General features: G+C 35.6%; 1 pseudogene across 1 annotated transcript; it reads right to left on the bottom strand.

Annotated features, from left to right (window-relative positions):
- Positions 1 to 378: 378 nt before the first annotated feature.
- Positions 379 to 10,947, bottom strand: LOC128567402 (cobalamin trafficking protein CblD-like; annotated as a pseudogene). Its single transcript, XR_008374887.1, has 2 exons — positions 10,866 to 10,947; positions 379 to 1,239 (listed from the first exon to the last, which is right to left on the bottom strand). The product of XR_008374887.1 is annotated as a cobalamin trafficking protein CblD-like (transcript).
- Between the last annotated feature and the right edge of the window lie 14,812 nt (positions 10,948 to 25,759).

The raw sequence follows: 25,759 nt of genomic DNA, 5'->3' as shown, positions 1-25,759 counted from the left end.
AGCATAATATTGTGCTCTTAGTTTACATGATAGGAGTCACCAGGAGTCAGCCTGTTCTCATTCAGAACTTGCCAAATCTAAACTGAGGATGGAGTTGTCAGGTTTCTAAAAGCTTCAAAATCTCGAGGATTGGCGGCTGTCCAGTCCTCCTGCAGAGGTTAATTAGAATAACCAATATGCCTGAAAAGAAACATATGGTTCTGTCGTGGAGAAATCTTATAATCATCAGGCCAAAACAGATGGTGAGATCTTTGAGTTCTTGCTCCCCAGTAGCAGGTGGTCTGGCATGAGATGGCTAATGCTGGTGGGGAACAGTCAACTCTCTGTTTTCTTTTTTCTTTTCTTTTTTTTTTTTTTTTTTTTTTTTTTTTTACCAAATGTGCAATTTATTTTGGAGCAAAACAATTAAAACTGAGTTTTTTCCCAGTAAAGGGGAGAAACAACAATAAGAGATTAAACCCTGGTTACATTCTAATTATCACATTTTATATGATGTGAATGTGTTCAACATGTATTCAAAGATATTACAAATAATAAGCATTTGCAATTTTAGAATCACAAATCACTTGAGAATGTTGTAAACTCCCAAATGTTGAACTAAATACTTAGAAATAAGTATCTTTTAAAAATTGAAGTCTTTGACAGTGTATATAGATCAACCCAAATGTTATATACAAACAGTTCAGCAAATAAATTGACATTACTGCTAGATTCCACTTAATTTTTTCATAATATGACTGTCTGGTGTTGCATTAGTGAAGATACGACCTACGAATACACGGGTACCCCAGGGACTATGACGAATCACTTTACAGCATCCAAGATCATCAACAGAGAATCCTAGATGTCGGTGGCGTTCATCCATTTCAAAAAGAGTGTTTTTTGTATATGGTCCAAAAAATGCCAAACCTGATGATGGGTCAGTAACGTCAGCCCAGTATCCTTCAGCTGGAAGAGCACGGCAAATTTCCTTAGCGCCACCGATGAACTTTTCTAAGAGCATTTCTCTTTCACTGTCTACCTCTTCAGTCCAAACAGTCACATCCTTCTTAGTCTTCTATGCTACATTCAGAATCATTAGTTTGCTATTAACTACTTCTGGAAACAGTGATTCACAATCTTTTTGCAGCAATTCTGGACGTGTTTGGATTGCATACTCTACTCTGGCACTTTCAAAGTAAGTTTTGGCACTGTTAATTTCTTGTTTGACAGGTGCTTCATTACCCTGAAATTCATTTACTTATTGCACCACACGAGACTCATCAGAACCTGATGATCCCACAGTCAAAAAGGCTTTGGGATTGACAACTCTTTTAACTAAAGAGCAAAACCCTGGGAGGTAGGAAACCAGTTTGGCTCTGTTACACAGCACATTGGCCATTTCTAGTAGAGAGGACTATTGCAAAATAGCTTTTCTTTTGTAAAGTTAATTCAGTCATCACCAAAGCCATCAGTGTCCAGCTGAACTCTCTGTTTTCAATTCTACTTTAATTTTTTTCACATCTCCAGATAGCATTTATTCTGTGGGTTTTTCCATATCTACCACAATACGGAAGGATCAAGAAGTGAAGAGAAATTATTAGATTTGAGGCAAGAGTATCTGAGTTCTAATTCTGCTCTGTGAGTTTACTGACAGCAACAATGAGCTAGTCTTACTTTCACTCTAGTTATGTTTGTAAAACATGGCTTCTAGGTGAAGCATCAAGGCAAAAATTAAATGAAATAAACCTCATTATAAATCCCTCTTACCATTTAAAAATGATTGGAGAGTTAGAATATAAAAGTAAACATATAATCAGAATAGCAAGTGACAAAGTCACCTTACTAAAATAGAATCATTCCTAGAGTGATGACTCAACGGCAATATTCAGTTATCTAATATGATGATTAGTTTTAGGTGCGCACTTGAGATAGAGTGAGAGATACCTAGAGAACTGGTAAAGTATTATTTCTGAGTGTGTCTGTGAGGGTGTGTACAGTGGAGCTCAGTGTGTGAACTGCTGGATTGGGTGGGGGAGTTCTACCCTCAATGTGCACAGGCACCTACCACTTAGCTGGGGCCCTGGATAGAACAAAATAGCTGAGGAAGGTAAATGTATTCTCTCTCCCTACTGGAGCTGAGAAACCCCTGCTTTCCTGCAGTTGGGCATCAGAACTACAGGCCCTCCAGCCTCGGATTCTGGTACTTGCTCCAGTAGCTTCCTGGGTTCTCAGGTGTTTGGTCTCAGATTGAGAGTTACACTGTCAGCTTCCTGGCTTCCGGAGCCTTTGGATTTGGACGCCACTGGCTTTCCTGGTTTTTCAGCTTGCAAATGACAATGTGAGACTTCTCTGTCTCTTTAATCACATGAGCTAGTTTCCCTAATAAATCCTCTAATCTATCTGTCTATCTATCTATCATCTACTATTCTTCCACCCATATCCTATTGGTTCTGTCTCTCTGGAGAACCCTGACTAATACATCTATAGAAGTAATGTGTCAGGCTGTGCACAGTGGCTCATGCCTATGATCCTAGCTCTCTGGGAGGCTGAAGTGAGTGGATGGCTTGAGACCAGTCTGAGCAAAAGTGAGACCTTGTCTCTACTAAAAACAGAAAAACTGAAGCAAGAGGATCACTTGAGCCCAAGAGTTGGAGGTTACTGTGAGCTATGATGCCACAGCACCCTACCCAGGGCAATAGCTTGAGACTATCTCAAAAAACAAAACAAGTAATATGTCATTGGAAAAGGATGCAGATGATTATTGAATAAGAGAAAGGGAAAAAAAAATCACAGTGGTATACTAGCCAGTGTTAAGCATTTTTGTAGGTGAGTGGGAGGAGAATAAAGTAGATCATTCTCGATTTCTCCCTCAAAATGTACTATCTGAAATAAGCAACATGAGCTTGAATTAAAGAGCTAGGCTATAGTTAGCTCGGTTCCACATCGAACTTGTCAGAGGTGTTGCTCTGACAAGCCATAGCAAAAAATTGTGGGTTTACCTGATTGAGCCCTGTAAGCTTGTCTGTTGAGAAAGTAAGTGCTAGTAGGCCAGTATAAATGTTTCATCTTTAATCTCATTTTAAATTATTACTTAAAAACTTGGATTTATTAATCAGTCTACTGTTACTTGGGTTAGGCTCAGTCAGCATCATTAAGCTCAATAATATATCCTTAAAATATTAGAGAAAGGAAAGTACCAGTAACATGGTTAAGTGCCTTATAAATATTTGTTGAATGAATAAATGAGTAGCTCTTGTTTGTGAGACTAAATCAAGGGCATAGAACATGGATGCAAAAATTTTTTATAGCAGTGCCTTTTCCTAAAGTGAAATAAGATATTTTAAAGTAAGAAATTACTAAATTATAGCTCAGTTATTAATTTGCATATTTTCTTTTTTCCAAGTGAATGATCTACGAACCTAACCAGTCCTGAATAAATTTCTGATTAAAAAATTTATAGCTGATGCAAATAATGATACAAATAATGAATACTTCCTTTAACATGAACTTCTGTTTTTTTCTTCTTTCTTTTTAACAGATGAGTATTATTTGTCTGCCTATTATTCTCCCATGTGTTCTCATAGAAAGGAAGCAAAATACCTTAACACTGAGCTTCAGATGTGTTGTTAAAGGATTTGTCTCATCTAAATGAGCCCTAAGGTTTTGTGCTCAGAATTGGTTTATTGATGTTTAAATATTTTTGGTGAAGACACGATTTCAGAGCATCAGGCACTTTGTTATTGAGCTCAGAATATCAATATATTAAAACAATGGAAATAATTTCTATGTAAATATTATAATATTTTAGTAACAGAAGGAAAAAGTCATAATCTACTAGAACATTGAAATTATGTGTTATTTATTATGTTTCTGGATTTATCTATAACTCCTTGGAATATTGTAATTCATTCATGATGTCAGAGATAAGGAATTAACTAAAACTATTTTATTATTTATTGTGCTCTAACAAGAACAAATAGGTAAATAATCAACTCCCGTGGTATGTGTGGCAGGCCATAGTTTTTAATTTGTTTTCTTAACAGAGACACTAACCAAGCAAAGATGAAAAAAGAAAACTGTTGGAAATTCAAGTCGAAGTGGGGAAATGAGACATCCTTCAGGCATAATAATTTACAATTACATAAGAAAGAATCATCTTGTATAGAGTTAAACAGAGTCTGAAGATATTAAACTTGAACCCAGGCTGGTGAATGTGGCCGTGTCTCATTTCTTGGGCTATTGACAAGAAACTGTGGAATTGTGGTGGGAACTGGCAACTGAGAAAGCCTTGGGAATGAGGCTAAGGTGGGGGGATGTTCACTAGATGGTTTTGGCTTCCTGGTGAACTTGGATACTTATTGTATAGTTAAATTTCTGGATTTTATGAAGGAAAATGGCCTTTGCGCCTCTGAAGAGGTACTTAAGTGATCTATATAGGTTGAAATAGGCCATTTGAACCTGAAGAACAGAATGTTCTGAATATAGTTCTGATCTCTAAGTATGGCTGATGGGCAAATGGTAGAATTTGATTTCATATTGGAAAGAGCCCTCCCACATTTCATATGTTAAATATGTTTAAAAATTTTATTTTTGAACCAAATATAATTTACTGATATTTAATAAATATCCTTTTATAGAGAAATGAAATTTTACATTTGGTTAGGACCATTAAGACCTAGCATAAGACTACCCTCTCCTCCTTTTGCAAATGAGGACATTGAAGGTCAAAGATAGAGGCTATGATTTATCCAGTCACAAAATAGGTATAGAGCCTGAACTAGAATTAAAAATTTCTGAGTACTGGCCAGGTGTGGTGGCTCATGCCTGTAATCCTAGCACTCTGGGTGGCCGAGGTGGGTGGATTGCTTTAGTTCATGAGTTTGAGTCCAGCCTGAGCAACAGTGAGACCCCATCTCTACTAGAAACAAAAAAAAACTAAGGCAAGAGGATCACTTGAGCCCAAGAGTTGGAAGTTGCTGCGAGTTATAATGACGCCATGGCACGTTACCCAGGGCAACAGCTTGAGACTTGTCTCAAAAAAAAAAAAAAAAAAATTTTTTTACCTATCCATTGTATCTTGATTTTTTTGTTTTTTGTTTTTGTGAAATAAGTTGATTATGCACTGTTCTTCCATCTAAAATATTTGCATATGTGTGTATAAATATATATATATGCACATATATACATATATATTTATTTCAAGATATATGCAAATCTGAACTTGAGTTAGACATTAAAGGCTGAGCCTGTAAAATATTTTTTCCTACAGAATAATAAAGCCTAAAGATGTACTCCCTACAGACCTGCTTAAAGATAAAAGAATCATAGGAAGTAAAAGTGTCTCTAAAGCCTTAGGGTCCTGAATTGGGCAAGATCTTATAGGATCTCCAATTTTCTACCAGTTTTTAATGCTTTTTTTCATATTTGATTTTGAGTTTTTTTCATCCTCAAAGAGAATAGACTGAGAGGCATATTCGGGGTGAAAAGGGATTGGACTCTCTGTCTTTATATCACTTAAATCCTCAGCTATTCTTAAGTTTTAAAACATTTAGGTGAAAATAACAGAAAATAAATTTATTATTTCTATTTTACACCTAAGGAAAAAGTCAAAGTTTAGTTAAATTATGCAAACTAGCAGTTGCAGGTTCATGGTCAAACCTAGAAAATGCTCAAGAATACATTTCAGTGGCATTCTCCTTTCTCTAGATTTTATTCTAATTTTGGATTCCCTTGTTTAGATATGCCCTGTTCTCAATTAACATGGTTGCTGAACCCAATATTTCCTCGCCTACTCAGAAGACCTATTTCAGTATCCCATCTCTTGTGAAAAGAATTCCTGAGCCCCTGCATTTATCTTGTGTAGCCCTAGTAGTTTTGCATTTGTTATACATACACACTATTTCCATAATCAATTTTCTATTTGGAATTCCATACATCACACTCCTGAATCTGATCTCCCCAGCTTTCTTCTCTGTATTTTTGTGTTCTTTTTTTGCAGTATCTCATTCTATTATCCTTTTTTGTTTTTCCCTCAGAGTCTTACTCTGTTACCCTGGCTGGAGTACAGTGGCATCATCATAGCTTACTGAAACCTCCAATTCTTGGGCTCATGAGATCCTCCTGCTTCAACCTCCAAAATAGCTGGGACTATAGGTGCCTGGTACCACAACTGGCTAATTTTTTCTACTTTTAATAGAGACTGGGTCTTGTTCTTGCTCAGCCTGGTCTTAAACTCCTGAACTCAAGTAATTCTCCCTTCTTGTCCTCCCAGAATGTTGGGATACAGGCATGAGCCACTGGGCTTAGACTACTCTCTTATATTCTGGCTGCCAAGCATCTATTGGAGAATCTTTGATCTTAGAATTTGGTCATAGACCTTGAATATTGTCCCATACTTTTCTGTTTGGATTCTTGCTATTATTCTAAACCAAACCTGGGTACCATCCTATGTCATCTGCCTTGCAACCTTCATTATTTGTCCATATTTTGTCTAGCTAATGAATTCAGAGATAAGATAGTATCTTCCATTATTAATTTTTATTTTAGAAAAATACTAGAAAATATACTCAGGAAGTTGGACGGTCACAGTATATGCTAAAAATGGATCTTCTATGGTTTCTAAAGTGGTAAAATGTAGTTTTATGTAGTCAGATGGAATATTTAAAAGAGAAAAGTCAAGCTTAGACCAGTGAAGAGATCCCCATAATAGTAGCTCTAAGTCAGTTTGCTTTTCTGAGAGATAAACCAATTTCAAGCTAAAGAGATGAAGACATACAATTCTTCAATTTTTCTAGTAGTTACTATCATGTGTTGCACCTTATCTGCCAAAGACAAATCCCTGAGAGCAATGTGAACAGAAGTGAGCTCAAGAGTTTGTACACCAAACTGCAGTTTACATTCACCAGAGGAGCTTTGAAAAAAGCTGATGGTGGGGCCTCACTTCCAAAGGTCCTGGTTTAATTGGTCTGAGATGGGACAAGGGATATTTGTACTTTTAAAAAAGCTTTCCAGGTGATTGCATTATACAAGTAGGTTTGAGCATTTGTAATAAGCCTTTAGGAAACTGGTTGAAAAATTCCAGTATAGGTTTTTTCCTTTGTTCTTCCCCATTAGGGTTTTCCTAACACATGTGGCAATCTTCCCTCTGGAGTCTAAGAGCTCGAGGGCCTCTGACCTCAATGCCCTTCTTGCCTCTGGCTATTTTTGACATTGGTTCTCTCATGTTATAAACTTGGCTCTCTGCTCCATAAAGTGACAGAAAAATCACTTTTTAAACTGTCTATGATGTGAACAGATAATTGTGATTTAACATGCTTAGTAGTTTTATGGGATGTTCTCTCCACCTCAAATCAAAGAACACATTCTTTGGAAATGAATAGATTGGAGAAAGGAATAATTATCTCATGTTCCTCTATTCTTAAGTCAACGCTGCTTCTCTGTCTTTTCAAAGTGTGACTCTGAATGCTGAAAATGGATTGGCTTGTTCTTTCCAGAGGGCACAATTGTTTCTACTGATGTTAATAACCATGAAAAATCAATGATATTGCATTTGTGGTAGAAGTTTCTGTGACTGCATTTATTGGGAAGAAACAAAAACAACAACAATGAAATGATTTAACTACAATTTGAAAAAATGCTCAATAAAAATATACTGATTCTCTGTATAAAAATTTCCCCTTTAATAAAGAAAGCTAGATAATATTCGCAATTTCTACCATATTAGACGACTTTTTAAGGTGTGTACCATTAGATTAAAGGCTTAATTTATTTTTAGCCCTTAAAGATTGATAGTTTAGCCATTATTTTATTCTGATCATATTTGGAAACCTAATAAAACTAATTAGCTTGGTATTTAGTAGAGGAGTTCAGAAATACTAAAACATCCATAAGAAAATAAAATCCAAGGGAAGGCTTGATTGCTTATCGTTAAGCAAATAGAATTACTTTTGGCAAAGCCTTGGTGGTCTTCAGATGGAGCTTCTATGACTGATTTTGTATGTCTATCTTTGGATGATAATTAAATATCTTTTTAAAAGTATCAACTATTTCAACATTGATCTCATGAAAGACTAACATTGATATTTGAGAGATAACATTCATAAAATTGTCATCTAACTAGGAAAATTACTACCAGGCAGAACATAGTTATTAAGAATAGATGCTGAAATAGAAAAATATTCTTTGGTTTAGTGGGAAATAAGAAGACTCAGAAATTTAAAGATTTCATCTAACTAGGAAAATTACTACCAGGCAGAACATAGTTATTAAGAATAGATGCTGAAATAGAAAAATATTCTTTGGTTTAGTGGGAAATAAGAAGACTCAGAAATTTAAAGATATGGCAGGAACTAGCTGCATGACATTTGGCAATATAGCTTCTCTATACTCTATCCCATTAACAATGACATTGGAAAGAATCATGTGTTAAAAAATGTAACTCTAAGATAAAGGCATTCTATGCATAAATGCTTGAAAGAATTACAAGAAATTTTTTTGATCAACACAATATCAAAATTGAAAATACAATATGTTTAGAAACGTATAGCATTTATCCTTAGCAGTAGTCAGAGATCATACAGCCTTAATCATTTTTTATAATTAAAAAAGTAAACAAACTATAATAAATGATTTCAGTTCAAGATTGAAAAGAAACAAGAACAGTAAAATCACCCAAATAGAGACATAAGAAATCAACCTGAAAGCAGAACTAATGGAAAATAATTACCAACACAAAATAACAACGTATCTGTGCCTCCACTCACCTCAGTGAAATTTGTGAATTTAAATATGGGCTCTTGCAAGTGTGATATGGAAAAACCTCTGAAAACTTTGGTCAAGGAATAAAGGAAAAATCATAAAACATTAAAAAGGAGAAAGGGAGTTTTTCCCTAGATATGGGGAAGAGCAAAATAGCAAAAGAATTAAAAAATTAAATGAAATAAAGAAACACTGTGGAAATGTTTAAAACTAGAAATAAATGACAAAGGCTATAATATATATCAAAATTTATAGGATGGGCCGGGCACTGCGGCTCATGCCTGTAATCTTAGCATTGTGGGGGGCTGAGGCAGAAGGATTGCTTGACTTCAGGAGCTGGAGACTTTGAACGAGAGTGAGACCCTGACTTGATGAAAATCAAAAAAATAAAAATAAATAAATAAAAACCTAACTGGGCACCATGATGAGCACCTGTAATCCCAGCGATTTAGGAGGCTGAGGCTGCAAGATGCCCCCAGCCTGAGTCTGAGGTTGCAGTGAGCTATGATGACACCACTGCTCTCGACTTAGGGCACAGGGTAAGACTCTATCTCAACAAAACAAAACAAAAGAACCCTTCCCAACCAAAACAAATAAACAAACCAAATTTATAGGGTGGAACTGAAATAACACTAAGGAAAACAGTAACTTTACTACCTGTTGTAAATGTTATCTTGAAACAAAGAGGGGAAACAGACAATGTTAAGAATAAGAAAGAAAAGATGTCCACAGAGAGAAAGCATATTAAATTAACAAGAATTAGTCATGTATAGCTAGCTATTCACACACATACTAAAACATCTAAGGTAAGGGTTTTCTAGGAAAATATAATTGGGATGGGTGAAGAAGTGGAAAACACGGGAAAATTGATTAAATGCACAGAAGAACTGAAACTGGACCCATCACTCCTCCTTTCCAGTGGGGCAATGAGATTTTCATCCTATGTTAATCCCATCACTGTAAGAAAGAAAATGTATCTGAAATCAAACTGAAGCCAGAAGCTGAACAAGGTTGAATCTAATTAACTCCATTTTGGGGAGAAATTATGAAGGCTTTTGGGAGGAGTTTTAACACTGACGAAGGAAAATAATTTTAACTGTGGAGGACTTGCCTTGAAGTTCTGTTGCTCTGATCAGGTGGATTGTGGGAATTGTGTGGTTGAATAGGCATGATGTTTTATCCACCATACTTATCAGAAGTGCTCTTTGATGAAAACCTCAGGAATTATGATCACAGAACTGGGAAATGGTAGAAGTTTACTCTTCTGGTGTCCTGGGTAAGAAGAGGTGCAGAGAAATCTAGACTGTTTGCGGTACTAATTGCCTTACCATCACTCCTGCTGGTGACACTAGTTACTGCAATCTCTCAAGGGATGTGGTGCTGCTATTGGTCTAACGTGTTAGGTAGGCTTTCTGGTGGCCTCCATTTGATCTTTCCTACCATAGTAGTCCCTATTCCTTTGGTTGAGAAGTCCACATGGGAATTCTGTCAGGAGCTGAGTATGTCTATTGCAATTCTTCATTCTGAAGCAAAGAAAATAACCACCTGATGGTTTCCAGGATGTACAGGGCTTATTGAAGCAACATTGTATTGATTACCTGAACACTAACTTCCCTGTTCCTACTGCTAAACCACAGAAGTGTTTTGAGTCCCTGGGAAGTTTAGAGTCACTGACAGCAATCCTTAAAAATTTGGATTATTCCATCTCTTCAATGTACAGTTGTCCTGGTGACCTTGGAAATGCCAAAGAGGAAAATTTACAGTATAAATGTTTAGCATTGAAGCAGGATATCCTCAAGTACATCCTGACTCTCTTTAATTCAAAAGCTTTAGGGCTGTAAACTGCTAAAGTAGGGAAGTCTGGTAATACTTTAATGAAGAATGAGACTGTACCTTTCTAGTGTGGTGATGTAAGTTAGACTTTTGTTCACCAGACCTATAGCTTTTCTACTAATGTGAATTAAATAAGACCGTGTTAGACTTCCCCTCTATTTCATTTCTAGAAACATCGTGATCAATTAGTCAAAGCTAAAGATGTAAACAAGTCAAAATATTTTCATGCTGGCTTCAATTCTGCTGCCCTCTAAGATAACCATGACAATTTTTCTTCGGCAATTAAGTGTTACTGCTTGGTCCTGCCACTGGATTTTCGTCATCCCCATTTGAATTCAGTGAGCTTATTTCGATCATAGCAATTCCCTTTGTCATTTCTGCTATACAGAAAACAAAAAACTCCCAAATATCTTTTCAAGGATTTTGGAGGTTCCCTCGCAAATGTATTTTTCACAGCTATGGTAAAGAGAGTGTCCTCAGGACCCCTCTAGGGCACAGAGTCAGTGATGAGTGACAGGAGGTCTTCCTTGATAAATCTATTCTAAGATTCTGATCTCTTTAAGCCTTTGGATAGCTTCGATTATAGCAGCGTTTTTCAATTTCAACACTATTGGCATTTTGGCCCAATCATTTCTCATTGGGAGAATTTATTTGTAAGAGGTTTCATAAATTCTTCATTTCCATGAAAGCTGTGCTTAGGGGAAACAATTTTGGGAAAGAATAAAGTGGGATAGTTTCTGATGCTGAAACTAGTTCATAAAAAGCAAGTATAAATCTGAGTTACATTTCCAAAAATAAAATGCATTTTAAAACATTTTGATTTTTTTGTACAAATAACATTACTCAATTCATCCTTTTCACTGTTACTGTCTAAAGTGCATGAAGAGCTTCAAAGTTAAGTTATTGGGCAAAGTTGGGATACTGGAATTCTACAAATAGCACCAAGACAGCTCTTTTAAAATTCTTACAGGTTTTTACATTTTATGTTTCTTTTCTTTTTTTTATTATTGGAGCTTTCATTTTTCATAATAATAATTATTATTATTTTTATTAAATCATAGCTGTGTACATTAATGCAGTCATGGGGTACAATGTGCTGGTTTTATATGCAATTTAACATATTTTCATCACATTGGTTAACATAGCCTTCCTGGCATTTTCTTAGTTATTGTGTTAAAACATTTATATTCTACATTTAGTAAGTTTCTTATGTACCCTTGTAAGATGCACAATAAGTGTGGTCCCACAAATTATCCTCCCTCCACCCATCCTCCCCCCTTCCCTCCCCTCCCTTTCCCCTTTCCCCATATTCTTGGGCTTTAATTGGGTTATAGCTTTCATATTAAATTAGTTTCAAAGTAGGGCTGAGTACATTGGATACTTTTTCTTCCATTCTTGAGATGCTAAGAAGAATATGTTTTTCTTTGCTAAGAAGAATATGTTTTCATATAAAGAATATTTTTCATATAAAGAAAATATAAATAAACAGGCCATTTTCATGGTGTCTAAGACCCAATATTATTAAGGTATCAGTTCTCTTCAAATTAATTTATTGATTCAAAAAAATCTCTAACCTAAACAAAGAACATACATGTAGACATTGATAAAATCATTCTAAAATTTATTTTAACATGCCAAAGCATTAGAATACCAAAATTGATCTTAGAAAATAACAAAGCTGGAGTGATCATATTACCTAAATAAAGACTCAGTAATAAACTGAGTAATCAAAACAATAGGGTATTCATGTTATATAACTGCAAACTTGTACCCTATGACCTACATCTCCCCATTTCCTCCCTCTCCCCACTCCTGGTAATCACCATTCTATTCACTGTTTCCATATAGTTCATTGTTTTTATAGATTCCACATATAAGTAAAAGTATGTGGTATTTTTCTTTCTGTTGTGGGTTATTTCACCTGGCAGAATGTCCTCCAGGTTTATCCAAATGGCAGCATCTCCTTTTTCAATGCCGATAATATTGCATTATGTATTACATATGTACATATGATACATATAGTATTTCTCTTTTTTCTTTTGCAGTTTTGGCTGGGCTGGGTTTGAACCCACCACCCCTGGTATATGGGGCCGGCACCCTTCTCCTTGAGCCACAGGCGCCACCTCCAATATAGTATTTCATTATATATAATCACGATTTCTTTACCCATCATCCATTGATGTACACTTTGGTTGTGTCAATACTTTGGTTATTATGTAGAATGCTACAATGAACATGGGAGCACAGAAACCCCTATAATACTTTAGTATTGATTTCATTTTCTTTAGGTATAAACCCAGCAGAGGTATTGCTGGGTCATATGGTAGTTCTATTTTTAATTTTTTGAGGAATCTACATGCTGGCTGTATTAAAAATTTACAGTCCCACTAACACTGTACAAGGGTTCCCTTTTCTTCCTCAATATTTATTATTTATTTATTTATTTGACAATAGCCATCTTAACAGGAGTTAAATGATATCTAATTGTAGTTTTGATTTGCATTTCCCTGATGATTTAGTGACATGTATCCTTTCATATAACTTTTAGCTACTTTTTTTTTTTTTTTTTGGAAAAATAGCTATTCAGGTCCTTTGCCCATTTTTAAATTAGGTTATTTGATCTTTGCTATTAAGTTTTGTGGGTTCCTTATATATTTATCAGATGTATGGTTTGTAAATATTTTCTCACATCCTAAAAATTAACTTTTGTTAATTGTTTTGTTTGCCATACAGAATCTTTTGATTTGATGTAATCCTACTCATTTATTTTTCCATTTGTTGCCTGAGCTTTCAGTGTAATGTCCAAAAAACCATTGCCAAGGTCAATATTAAGAAGCTTTTTCTCTATGTTTTCTTCCAGAAGTTTTATAACTTCAAGTCTAACATTTAGGTCTTTAATATATTTTGAGTCAATTTTTGTGTATGGTGTAAGATAAGGCTTCAGTTTTATTCTTTTGCACATGGATATTCAGTGTTCCTAACATTGCTTATTAAAGAGACTACCCTTACCCCAGTGGGTCTTTTTGGTGGCCTGGTTGAGGTATAGGCCAAAGGGTACAAATTTGCAGTTACATAGGATGAACCTAGAGATCATCCTGCGTAATTATAGCATGAGAACTATAGTTAATATTATTAAATTGTATACTAACAATTTTCTAAGATTAGATTTTATTTAGATGTTACCACATGTATATACAAAAAAATTAACTCTGCAGGTGATAGATATATTAATTTGCTTTTCGATAGTGATAATGTCATTATGTATATGTGTGCCAAAACATCATGTTGTATGCTTTAAATATATACCATAAAGAAAAGATAATATGATATTGGTATAATGAAAGCCCCATCAATAATCAGAATAGAGATTATAGAACTAGAACTACAGTTATGGTCAGTAGTTTGCTGAGTTCCATTTAAGTAAATAGAACTTCCACCCTGGATATTCATGTGGATAAAATTAACACTTCCTTCTACTGTATACAAAAGTTAATTTGAAATGAATTAACATAATTTTAAAGGATAAGATTTTATGAGGAGACCTGGAAAATATAGATAGACTTTTACAATTTGGTAAAGATTTCTTAAACTGGACACAAAAATATTTAAAAAAATCAAAATTCTACAAATTTTAAATCTAGCCATCAAAAGACATCATTAAACTCAATCCCATGCTTTCCTAAATGGTTGTTTGTGAATCATGCTAATTTTAACATTTACATTTCAGGAAAAAAAAAAACCCTTAAGAGAAAAATGAATATGTTAAGCAAGCAAAGACTGAAAGAAAATATTTGCAAAACAAATTCTGCAAATGACTTGTACCCAGAATATACGCATATTAAAACTCCTCTAATCAATAACAATATAATTAAAAATTTTAAATAAAAGTGAGAAAATATTTGAACAGACATTTTCCATAAAAATATATTAATAAAAATGACCAAAAAGCACAAGGGATATTATACATTACTAGTCATTAAGAAAATGTAAATTAGGGAGCGGGGAGGTTAGAGTGGAGGGAGGGTAATGGGTGGGGCCACATCTATGGTGCATCTTAGAATGGGTACAGGCAAAACTTACTAAATGCAGAATACAAATGTCTACATACAGTAACTAAGAAAATGCCATGAAGGCTACGTTGATCAGTTTGATGAGAATATTTCAGATTGTATATGAAACCAGCACATTGTACCCCTTGATTGCACTAATGTACACAGCTATGACTTAACAATAAAAATAAATAAATTAAAAAAAAAAAGAAAATGTAAATTAAAATCACAATGAAATATCACTGACTATCTATCCAAATGGTTAAAAGTAAAATGACGGGCGGTGCCTGTGGCTCAAGGAGTAGGGCTCTGGTCCTGTATGCCAGAGGTGGCAGGTTCAAATCTAGCCCAGCCAAAAACCACAAAAAAAAAAAAAAAAAAAAGTAAAATGACTAACAACACTTGATATTGGAAAATGTGGAGAAGCCAGTATCTCATATATTAAAAATAAAATGGTATTCTCACTTCAGAGTATCTACTTTTTGATGCAACAATCCCACTATTTATGTATCTATGGAAGAGAAATAAAACCATATGTCCATGAGTAGATTTCTTGAAGAATATTCTTAAGAGTTTTATACACAACCCTAAACTAGAAACAACCCATATGCCAATGAAGAAAAGAATAAATATATTTTTGTATATTTATAGAATGGGCTACCACTCAGCAATAATAAGGGATCAACTAATGATACAGCCACATAGATTTCCACAATATCTTGAGAGAGAACACTCAGAAACAAAACAAACCATTGTAAAATTCAATTTATCTGAAGTCCCAGAATAGGCAAAAATAAAATTGATTTGAATCAGATAAAAGAGTGGTTTCCTGTGAAGGCTAGATTGTCTGGAAAGGGATACCAGGGACATATCTGGGAAGACAGAAGTATAATAGAAGTATGCTTTTCATGAGGGGGCATTTAATTTTAAAATTGTATGTTTAAGACTTGTTCTTTCAGTTTCACTGAAGAGGCGAAGGAACCGCTGAGCTAGAGCTAGCCCAAGACTTGTTCATTTCAAACTCTGTGAATGCTACTTTAAAAAGTCACTATAATCATCATTGTCACATGTATTATTGTACTTCAACTTCTCCATGTTAGGGTATAGAGAGTGGAATGAACCAAGAATGGTAGAACATAGACAAGCTTTTCAGTTGGGGAAAGGATAAACATGAATTTAATTTCATCTGTGTGTGTTTAAATTTTCTATAACAAAATATAAAATGGAAAGCCAAACAATTTAAAATCCTTAAAAGAGGACAAAGGAAATGAGAAATCAATTCCAATGATGAAAGAAAATACGCCTCAGGAAATAATAGAAAAATGCCAGTATAAAAGATTGATCTGAAAAATAATTTTGAATGTCTTCCTTTATTCACCTTTTTGTTTTCAGGAAAGTGAAAGAATAATTCTTTCATACAATCGAGAACATGTCCCTGAGGCATATATTAGTTCTTACCTTTTTATTAAAAACTGAAGTTTCTTTCCTAATGACTGAGTCAAAAAATCACCATTTATTGTCTAAAATACTTAGTCACTAGGAAAGTTTTGAGTCAGACTGTGTTACATTCCATCATTACACTTCAAGAAACATAGCAGCAGTGTCCTTTCTGATTCACTCATGCAAGTTCCAACTTGTTTGGCTTCTCAGAGTTGCTGGGAGGGCTTCATTTGTTTCCATCGATATGGATGTTATGTTTCTTGATTTTTGTGTATATTTCAAAACTTTTGTAATGACCCACATATAGAGGAAGCTCAGAAGTGGAACTTTTTGAAAAACAGAAAATGTTGGTATTTACGTTGAGAAAAAATTGTTAATAATTTTCGTAAAATATTGATGAAGTTGAGCATTGAGGCAAAACCACCTATGTAATTGTATTTTCAAAAAGGTTACTGATTAATCACTTTTGTGTTTTTTAATTTTTAAGATATCTGGATTTTACCTAGTGTTTAAATCTGGGTAGTTAATGCTTTTTTCAAAGAAGATTAAGACATTTTTACATTTTTTTTGGTAGTCCTCAAATAAGCTAAAATCAAGACTATGAAAGGCAAAGATTGGGAGGTTCAAATTTATGCAAAGTGTATGACAAAACATCTTGGAAATAATCTTTGAAGGGATTGTCTAAAACATTATCATGAATTACACAGATGGTACTAGCTATCAAGGTAAGATGCAGAACTATGTATTCTTTATGATATTACACAGGGAAGTAATAACTTCAATATAAAAGTCAATAAAATAAAATTAGTTAAATTGTTTCTAATAAGTTTTTGAAAAATTATTCCTAAATACTAACAAAATCATGATATATTCTCTTCATGTTTATATGAATTTCATTTGAAGTTGTCTAGTTTAAGCAGTTGTGCTATGTAAACATTTTTATAATTTTAAAATATTGAATTATAACAGATATATCAATATGTCATAAATTTTATAAATGTAAGTTTGGGAGACTATTAATTTTCTTCTGTACATATATCCTTGTTTATTTTTCCCTAAAAATATAATTATATTAAGCTTTTTCTAATTTTTCTTAGGATAACCAATGTTATCAGGCACCTTATGAAGAAAGCATTCCTCTCTTTCTCTATCAATCTACAATAGTTACCATATTTTTCTGTGTAAATGAAACTAATTCTTAACCTAATGTAAAGACTAAAAATTTCAAGGTAAAACATGTGCTAAGAACATGCTCCTAGGCTTCTGAAATACTTGGTTTTGAGATCTACTTGTGAGATAAACTAATTTCTTGCTTTATGTATTAATAAAATCACTATCATGTCAAAGAATCATTGTGCAGAGTAAACAAGATAATAAAAGTAAAATATTGACCATGAGTCTGGGGAGATAGGACTCCAGGCATCTCTGGCTGGTGGGATCTGCCTATCATCACCCCTGTGAGGATACAGGGAGTCAGCGAGAGACTTCTGGACCCCAAGAGGAGGACTAATACAGTGGAAAAACAGCAAGTGGTCGCGTGCGTTCAATACATCTAAACCCGCCCGCAACTGTAAGTTCAGTAGCAGCGAGACTGCAAACAGGAAAGGCCTTACTTGTGAACTGTATTGGTGTCTTTGGACTTGGCACTCAGTTGAATTACCTTGGGGAGAGCCTGAGCAGAAGTGCAGAGAAATTTGGCCGTTGTCTAGGGCCCCAGTCTGAGCCGCTGACCCAGACAGAGCTAACAGTGTTTGGCTGTGGGTCACAGGGAGCCACTGTGAGCGATCTGCCCTGGCAAGCTCTGCCCTCAGGGTCCCAGAGCTAGAATCGGGTGGGAGCTGGTAACCCAGTGAACAACAAGTAGCCTAAGGGTGGGGTCTGAGCCGCCTTGCAGCCCTAACCCTCAGGGGCAGAGTGAGACTGGTTTTGGCACACTGGGTAAGTGGATAGCCACTTCAGCAGTGATTCCAGCCACAAGCACTTTCCTGGGAAAGCTTCTGCTGAGCAAGTTTACAAGTTCAAAGTGCCTTTTAAGTCGGCTGAAGAGAGATTTAGGGTGTCTACCTGCTGGGCTTTGAGAAATCAGCAGCCTCTAGCTGTATCAGAACTGTGATTAACATCTCATACCCCAGAAGACCACGTGTTGCCCAGACAATATTCAATAACATATACATACTGCTTTGTTTTTGGTTGTATTTTTTTTGTTTTTATTTATTTATTTATTTTTTTGGTTTGGTTGGTTCTTTTTTTTGTTTATTTTGATGTTGTTGATGTTGTTTTGTTTTTTAATTTCAACCTTTTCCATACAGATCCTTTTTCTTTCTCAATTTTTCTAGTTTAATTATAATTTCCCATTGCTGCCTTTTTCAATAACTAGAACTTCATTTTTGCTAGTGTTTCTACCACTATTATTTGTTTTTTCACCCAATTTTATCCCGTAAAGTTTTCCGTTTGCTTGTTTTGGTTTGATTTATAGCATTTTTGTCTTTCCTCTCTACTTGGTGGAGGTGGGGTACTGTGTCTGATCAGGTTAGCAAAGAGCTGCTGACCTCAAGGGAACCACCCAACTGGGCACCCCCAGAAGGTGGGTTTTTTTAAGGTTGTGTCAAAGTACCCTACTGTGCACATATATTGCTGTTTCCCTCTTTCTGTGCCTCTCTTTTTTGCCAATATTCCTTTTACCCACCCACTCTCCTTTCTCTATTTTTCTTATCACTCGGTCCTCCTTTCTTTCATCCCTTTTTTGCTCTTCAACCTTCTCACCCTTCTGGTCCTGTAACCCTTAGTCGACAGGCACAAAAACTTAAAGAGCAAGAGGAAGTGAAAGGAAAATTAGGGCAAGGAAACAGATAAAAGAAATCACTCATAAGGAAGAATAAGCAGAAAACTCCAGGCAACATGAAGAACCAGTCTAGAATAACCCCGCCAAGGGACCATGAGGTCGCTACTGCAGATGATTCCACCTATAAAGAAATGATAGGAATGACAGAAAGGGAATTTAGAATACACATGTTCAAAACAATGAAAGAAATGATGGAAACAACGAAGGAAACTGCCAATAAAGTGGAAAATAACCAAAAGGAAATCCAAAAACAGAATCAAATAAGAGATGAATGATATGAAGAATATACAAAGGATATAGCAGAGCTGAAGGAACTGAAACAGTCAATTAGGGAACTTAAAGATGCAATGGAAAGTATCAGCAACAGGTTAGACCATGCAGAGGTCTAAAGAATTTCAGAGGTAGAAGACAAAGTTCTTGAGATAACTCACATAGTAAAAGAGGCAGAAAAGAAGGGAGAGAAAGCAGAACGTTTACTGTCAGAATTATGGGACTTTATGAAACGTTCCAACATACGAGTTATAGGAATTCCAGAAGGGGAAGAAGAATGCCCCAGAGGAATGGAAGCCATACTAGAGAATATTATAAAAGAAAATTTCCCAAATATCACCAAAGATTCTGACACACTGCTTTCAGAGGGATATCGGACCCCAGGTCGCCTCAACTCTAACCGAGCTTCTCCAAGACACATTGTGATGAACCTGTCCAAAGTCAAGACCAAAAAAAAGATTCTACAAGCTGCCAGGAGTAAGCGCCAGTTGACCTACAGGGGCAAATCCATCAGAGTGACCGCAGACTTCTCTAATGAAACTTTCCAAGCAAGAAGACAATGGTCATCTACCTTTAATCTACTTAAACAGAACAATTTCCAACCCAGAATTCCGTACCCTGCTAAGCTAAGCTTCAAAATTGACGGAGAAATCAAATCATTTACGGATATACAAACATTGAGGAAATTCACCACAACAAGACCAGCTCTACAGGAAATACTTCAACCTGTTCTGCACACTCACCACCACAGTGGATCAGCAGCAAAATAAGAACTCAGAAATTAAAGAACAGAACCTAACCTCCACACTGATGCAAAAGATAAAACTAAGCAATGGATTCTCACAAAATAAGATCAATAGAATACTACCACACTTATCAATTATCTCAATAAATGTTAATGGCTTGAATTCCCCACTGAAGAGACATAGATTGGCTGACTGGATTAAAAAACACAAGCAACATATTTGCTGTCTGCAAGAAACACACCTGGCTTCAAAAGACAAATTAAAGCTCTGAATCAAGGGTTCGAAGACAATTTTTCAGGCAAATGGAATTCAGAAGAAAAGAGGAGTTGCAATCTTATTTTCAGATACATGTGGATTTAAAGCAACTAAAGTCAAAAAAGACAAAGATGGTCACTTTATATTGGTCAAGGGAAAAATATAACAAGAAGATGTTTCAATTCTAAATATCTATGCACCCAATTTAAATGCTCCCAGATTCTTGAAACAGACCTTACTCAGTCTGAGCAATATTATATCTGATAACACCATAGTAACAGGGGACTTTAACACTCCTCTTACAGAGCTGGACAGATCCTCTAAACGGAAATTAAACAAAGATATAAGAGATTTAAATGAGACCCTAGAACAACTGTGCTTGATAGACGCATATAGAACACTCCACCCCAAAGATAAAGAATATACATTCTTCTCATCACCCCATGGAACATTCTCCAAAATTGATCATATCCTGGGACACAAAACAAATATCAACAGAATCAAAACAATTGAAATTTTACCTTGTATCTTCTCAGACCATAAGGCACTAAAGGTGGAACTCAACTCTAACAAAAATGCTCAACCCCACACAAAGGCATGGAAACTAAACAACTTCTGTTGAATAACAGATGGGTGCAGGAAGAAATAAAACAGGAAATCATTAACTTCCTTGAGCATAAGAACAATGAAGACACAAGCTACCAAAACCTGTGGGATACTGCAAAAGCAGTTTTGAGAGGAAAATTCATCGCTTTAGATGCCTACATTCGAAAAACATAAAGAGAGCACATCAACAATCTCACAAGACATCTTATGGAATTGGAAAAAGAAGAACAATCTAAGCCTAAACTCAGTAGAAGAAAAGAAATACCCAAAATCAAATCAGAGATCAATGACATTGAAAACAAAGAATCATTCAGAAAATTAATGAAACAAAGAGTTGGTTTTTTTAAAAAATAAATAAAATAGATAAACCATTGGTCAGACTAATGAGGAATAGAAAAGTAAAATCTCTAGTAACCTCAATCAGAAATGATAAAGGGGAAATAACAACTGATCCCACAGAGATACAAGAGATCATCTCTGAATACTACCAGAAACTCTATGCCCAGAAATTTGACAATGTGAAGGAAATGGATCAATATTTGGAATCACACCCTCTCCCTAGACTCAGCCAGGAAGAAATAGAGCTCCTGAACAGACCAATTTCAAGCACTGAGATCAAAGAAACAATAAAAAATCTTCCAACCAAAAAATGCCCTGGTCCAGATGGCTTCACTCCAGAATTCTATCAAACCTTCAAGGAAGAGCTTATTCCTGTACTGCAGAAATTATTCCAAAAAATTGAGGAAGAAGGAATCTTCCCCAACACATTCTATGAAGCAAACATCACCCTGATACCAAAACCAGGAAAAGACTCAAACAAAAAGGAGAATTTCAGATCAATATCACTCATGAACATAGATGCAAAAATTCTCAACAAAATCCTAGCCAATAGATTACAGCTTATCATCAAAAAAGTCATTCATCATGATCAAGTAGGCTTCATCCCAGGGATGCAAGGTTGGTTTAACATACGCAAGTCCATAAACATTATCCACCATATTAACAGAGGCAAAAATAAAGATCACATGATCCAATCAATAGATGCAGAAAAAGCATTTGATAAAATCCAGCATCCTTTTCTAATTAGAACACTGAAGAGTATAGGCATAGGTAGCACATTTCTAAAACTGATAGAAGCTATCTATGACAAACCCACAGCCAATATTTTACTGAATGGAGTAAAACTGAAAGCTTTTCCTCTTAGAACTGGAACCAGACAAGGTTGTCCTCTGTCACCTTTACTATTCAACATAGTACTGGACATTCTAGCCAATACAATTAGGCAAGACAAGGAAATAAAGGGAATCCAAATGGGAGCAGAGGAGGTTAAACTCTCCCTCTTTGCTGACGACATCATCTTATACTTAGAGAACCACAAAGACTCAACCACTCAACCCCAAAGACTCAACCTCCTAGAAGTCATCAAAAAATACAGTAATGTTTCAGGATATAAAATCAATGTCCACAAGTCAGTAGCCTTTGTGTACACCAATAACAGTCAAGATGAGAAGCTAATTAAGGACACAACTCCCTTCACCATAGTTTCAAAGAAAATGAAATACCTAGGAACATACCTAACGAAAGAGGTGAAGGACCTCTATAAAGAAAACTATGAAATCCTCAGAATGGAAATAGCAGAGGATATTAACAAATGGAAGAACATACCATGCTCATGGATGGGAAGAATCAACATTGCTAAAATGTCTATACTTCCCAAAGCAATCTACCTATTCAATGCCATTCCTATCAAAATACCAACATCGTACTTTCAAGATTTGGAAAAAATGATTCTGCGTTTTGTATGGAACCAGAAAAAACCCCGTGTAGCTAAGGCAGTTCTTAGTAATAAAAATAAAGCTGGGGGCATCAGCATACCAGATTTTAGTCTGTACTACAAAGCCATAGTCATCAAGACAGCATGGTACTGGCACCAAAACAGAGACATAGGCACTTGGAATCGAATTGAAAACCAAGAAATGAAACTAACATCTTACAACCACCTAATCTTTGATAAACCAAACAAGAACTTACCTTGGGGGAAAAACTCCCTATTCAATAAATGGTGTTGGGAGAACTGGATGTCTACATGTAAAAGACTGAAACTGGACCCACACCTTTCCCCACTCACAAAAATTGATTCAAGATGGATAAAGGACTTAAATTTAAGGCATGAAACAATAAAAATCCTCAAAGAAAGCATAGGAAAAACACTGGAAGATATTTGCCTGGGGAAAGACTTCATGAAGAAGACTGCCATGGCCATTGCGACAACAACAAAAATAAACAAATGGGACTTCATTAAACTGAAAAGCTTCTGTACAGCTAAGGAGACAATAACCAAAGCAAAGAGACAACCTACACAATGGGAAAGGATATTTGCATATTTTCAATCAGACAAAAGCTTGATAACTAGGATCTATAGACAACTCAAATTAATCCACATGAAAAAAGCCAACAATCCCATATATCAATGGGCAAGAGACATGAATAGAACTTTCTCTAAAGACGACAGACGAATGGCTAACAAACACATGAAAAAATGTACATCATCTCTATATATTAGAGAAATGCAAATCAAAACAACCCTGAGATATCATCTAACCCCAGTGAGAATGGCCCACATCACAAAATCTCAAAACTGCAGATGCTGGCGTGGATGTGGAGAGAAGGGAACACTTTTACACTGCTGGTGAGACTGCAAACTAGTACAACCTTTCTGGAAGGAAGTATGGAGAAACCTCAAAGCACTCAAGCTAGACCTCCCATTTGATCCTGCAATCCCATTACTGGGCATCTACCCAGAAGGAAAAAAATCCTTTTATCATAAGGACACTTGTACTAGACTGTTTATTGCAGCTCAATTTACAATCGCCAAAATGTGGAAACAGCCTAAATGCCCACCAACCCAGGAATGGATTAACAAGCTGTGGTATATGTATACCATGGAATACTATTCAGCCATTAAAAAAATGGAGACTTTACATCCTTCATATTAACCTGGATGGACGTGGAAGATATTATTCTTGAAAGCATCACAAGAATGGAGAAGCATGAATCCTATGTACTCAATTTTGATATGAGGGCACTTAATGATAATTAAGGTTATGAGGGGGGAACAGCAGAAAGAGGAACGGAGGGAGGGGGATGGGGCTTTGGTGTGTGTCACACTTTATGGGGGCAAGACATGATTGCAAGAAGGACTTTACCTAACAATTGTAATCATTGTAACCTGGCTTATTGTACCCTCAATGAATTCACAACAACAAAAAATAAAAAAATAAATAAATAAAAAATTAAGTAAATAAATGTAAAATATTTTATGTGTTTTATTTAGAGAGATAGTCAATAAAATACAAGTAATATTTCATGCTATATTAATAAATACATATCTTACACAATTTATAATTTATAATAGGTAAATGTTCATTGCTGAATTGAAATGAATTTTCATAATTAAACACCAAAATTACTAACATGTCTTTGTAAATTTTTGTAAATTTAGTATGGTTTGGAAGTTAGTATGTCATTGTTGATGTTAGTTCTGTTGCATGGATATGTATATTTTGTATCTTTTGTATTTATTCATCTATTTCTTAAAGTATTTCTTGAACATTATGTACTATAAACTATGCTGAATAATCCACTTGTGTGTGTTTCACTGGTATTTATGAGAAGTGTGCATATGAGCAGACAAACATATGAGGGCTGACAATTAAGTTCATGAACTCACCTCTGTGCGCTTACATTGGAGGCATGGTACAAACAACTCGGTAAGGTTTCATAACCTTAGTATATTAGTGTCTCAAAGCTGTGTTTGTGTCAGTGTGGGAGGTGTCTTGCTGAGTAGTGTTCATTATTGTTGCTGCATGTTTTTGTGTGCTATTGAGAGAATGTTGGAGCTTGAATTAGAGCAATGAACAAACATTAAATTTCTTGTTAAACTTTGCAAGAGTGGAAGTGAAATCTGGAACAAGTTAGTTCAAGCTTATAGGAATAATATGTTAGTTCGAGCTTATGGGAATAATATGCTTCCTGTTGAATTACTCCCTATATCATTATATAATGACCATGGTTTATATTCCTTCATTATTATTGATTTGAAGTCAACTTTATCGGATATGAGAATGACTACACCTGTTCTCTTTTGTTTCCATTTGCATGGAATATTTTTTCCTTCTTTTCACATTGAGGCTGTGTGCATCCGTGTGGTGTAGATATATCTTCTGGACACAGTAGATAGCTGGCTTATTTTGTTGTTATTGTCATAGCAACCTCAAACTCTTGGGCAAGACAGCCTCTTACCTCAGCCTCTTGAGTAGTTGGGACTACAGGTGCCTGCCAGGACACCTGGCTATTTTTCTATTTTTAGTAGACAGTGTCTCATAGTTGCTCAGGCTGGTCTCAAACTCCTGAAATCAAGGGATTGTCACACCTCAGCTTCCCAAGAGTGCTGGGAGGCTCCATTGTGATCCCGTGGGGGTCTCAATCTATTTCGATTTTTTCATGTAGCCAGGACTCTTTTGCTGCTTTGTTGTCATCTGAAACCTCTTTTCTTGCCTCAGGGCTAATGAGTTATTTGCAGGGCACCTGTTCTTTGCTGGTAACTCTTCTGCTTAATTAGAAGAAGGGGAGGTCCCTAAATGGTACTTTTAATTTTTTCCTATGCTCTGGAATGTTAATGCAGCCACAGAGGACCCTGTGCACTAGAAGCCTGTAATGCAGTTGTGAATTTGATGTGTTCACCTGCAGTTGCCTCTGTTCAAGCTTATGCTGGATGCTATTTGTGCTAAGTGTTATCTACTTACCAGATAATTGCAGGAGTTGGGAACTGGGCAAGACCCTCTTCACTGATATCTGTGTTGTGTAGATTGTTCTGCTCAAGGTGTTCTCACATGGTAACATGATAGCTGGGTGAGTTTATCCAGGCAGTTGTCATGAGTTCCTGGGCTGTGGGTGTTTGCTCAAACCAAGTCTCAGCT

This window comes from Nycticebus coucang, chromosome 16 (genome assembly GCF_027406575.1).
Source record: "Nycticebus coucang isolate mNycCou1 chromosome 16, mNycCou1.pri, whole genome shotgun sequence".
NCBI classification, from domain to species: domain Eukaryota; kingdom Metazoa; phylum Chordata; class Mammalia; order Primates; family Lorisidae; genus Nycticebus; species Nycticebus coucang.
This window is presented reverse-complemented; position numbering and strand designations above follow the sequence as displayed.